We start from the raw sequence: 2,603 nt of genomic DNA on the forward strand, positions 1-2,603 counted from the left end.
GGTATTTAGCGTTATGGATATTCTAAATACTCCTTTTAATCATATTTCGCAACAGCTAAAACAAGTCAAGGCTTAATTAGTGGTAGCTGCGCAATCCAAAACTGATAATGACTTGTTGTTGATATGAGGAATGTGAAACAAAGCATGATTAATATTAATAATATTTTAAAGTCTGGTCCCATAAATCTGTCTTAACTTACTGTCGTATTCATTCTTAACTATATATGGAGTATAAGCTTCATAACCAACATCCATTTTCCAATTTCAGAACTTTCAATATGTTCGATCAATTCCGGGTCTTAACCGCTTTAAACCGGATTCTGCACTGATTCCCGGGTAAAGTGAATACCTTTCTATCACTAGATATGTTAAGTACATGCCCGGGAAATGTCTAGAACATTTTGGAGCCCAGATATGCTGATGCGTTTTGGGAATACCGCATCGAAAATGCACTTGCAACTCTGTCTTGTAAGGGTAGATAAGTACTTGGTATTACGGAATAAATTAAGATTTATATACTCTTTCTCTTATAAATTATTTTTGCCAACTTTAGGAAGAAGTTTTTTATAACTTACAAAGCCGGCAAACACGGCAATATAACGCAGGTCTACTGTGAAGACCTGAGAAGACATGTATTATATCTAAAAAATTTGATTGTGATAATAAAACGTTACAATGAGAGAGCTTCTATATATTTCAAGTAGCGAGTGTCACCTGCTCGATTTTAAAGTGTTAACCATTTTTTTAGGTTTTTAAAATAATTAATGCTAATATTTTTTGGATTTTATTTTTTCCTATTTTTAGTGTAGAAATAAAACCGCGTTAAAATTAAATACTAATTCATTAAACTTAGAAATCTTATAAATAAAATGGTTTAAAATTTTACTACATATTATAATAATTATAGATTTTATTGGTTAGACGTTGGTAGTTATTTAAAAAATAATATTTTTTGTAAGACCTTCGGAAATATATACAATAAATTGGTAAATGTGAAGAAGTATGCCTATAAACGTGAAAACTTCTATCGATTTGTCAATAAACAATATTAACACTCAACAAAAACCATTAATCAAGTAGTCTAAGTTATAATATCAGGAAAGTGACTGATGGTCCATATAGGGACATAAAGTTATATTTTATTTTTACTGTCCTATTACATAAACAGCCCATTTTTTAAATTTAACTTTTCAGAGTTTTTCTGTTTGTATGCCCTCTTATTTTATTGAGTGTCGTTTTTGGCATTTTTTGCTTTTTGTAAAAACCTTACTAAAGTATAAAATAATTTTGCAATATTTTAGACTAAGTCTTCATTGACCTTGCGCCGAATAAAAATGTAAGAATAGTTCATTTGACATTCCCGAAGAGGTCCATATATCTTCAGGTACGTGTGTAGAATACGCAGTCATAATTTACCACATTAAAGTGATCCAGTGATGTATTGTGGGCTATAAAAGGTAATATAAAAATCTCGAAGTATTTGTAAGTTATATTAAAAACGCCTGGCTATGTAGTTATAGCAAGGCGTATTCAATATTTTACAGTGTAGTTTAGTACCTTTTAAATTCCGCAAAATTCAGCTCGTAATAACCATATAAATAAACTTTATAAAAATATAAATTAAAATATTTCTTGAGACAGTCATAAAAGAAAAAAAACTGAGAGATGTCAAGGGACACCCGGATCGAACGAAGTTCCTTTCGATTGATTTATATTTTATTGGTATCATAACAGTTTGATAGATTTTCTCGACACGTATACTATATTTCATCGTCTATTAAAGCTTCAAGAGACCGGGAATTTAAAAGAGGATGAAGGATGATATCTTTGTGCTTCGCAGTGCATTAAATAGTAAAATGACCTAAACATAAATTTAGTGGCACAATTCATAAGCATATTTCGTATTTCGAGGTTCAGATGATTTAAATCAGTCTCATGTGGTTCAACTTAAGCTGTCCTCGTTATGACGTTAGTTCACAAAGTTTTGAATTCGCAGAATTTCATGAAATTTTCCCGAAACATTATTTTTTAATTAAGATAATGAATATGTTTTAAAGGTAGTTGATGATATACCTGTATTTTGCAAGGAAACTAGGGACTCCGCAATTTTGTACAGGGATTCTGGTGTACGTTTGATCTCTCGAAACAAAAACAAGACTAATTTAGTAAATACGATAAAAGAATTCATTTCTTAACCCTACGCAAAGAAAAAAAGCCAATATCACGAGATGTTCCCAAGCGGTCATCCATCCAAGTACTGACCTCGCACGACGTTGCTTAACATCGGTGATCGGATGAGAACCGGTGTATTCAACGTAGTATGGACAAAAGAATGTCGTTACAACTTTTATACTTATTTTTTTCTGTCTAGCCCCCTTTCGCAACGTGCGATAAGGAATTTCGTTCCAATAATTAAATTAGAATTCAATAATAAATATAAAGTCTATATATATTTTATAAGAAACTAGGTATATCTTCAAGCATTAGATCCAAAAGATTAATAAAAAGCATGATTTACAATCTTAAATAGCACCTTGCCTGAAGATCGGATGACCATCCCGATAGGGCAAAAAGTTCTAGAATGTAGGCCAAGGACCAGTCAA

General features: G+C 31.4%; 1 pseudogene; it reads right to left on the reverse strand.

Moving 5' to 3' along the window:
• Nucleotides 1-2,213: 2,213 nt before the first annotated feature.
• Nucleotides 2,214-2,332, reverse strand: LOC123689319 (annotated as a pseudogene).
• Nucleotides 2,333-2,603: the final 271 nt, after the last annotated feature.

Source organism: Pieris rapae, chromosome 6, assembly GCF_905147795.1.
Source record: "Pieris rapae chromosome 6, ilPieRapa1.1, whole genome shotgun sequence".
NCBI classification, from domain to species: Eukaryota; Metazoa; Arthropoda; class Insecta; order Lepidoptera; family Pieridae; genus Pieris; species Pieris rapae.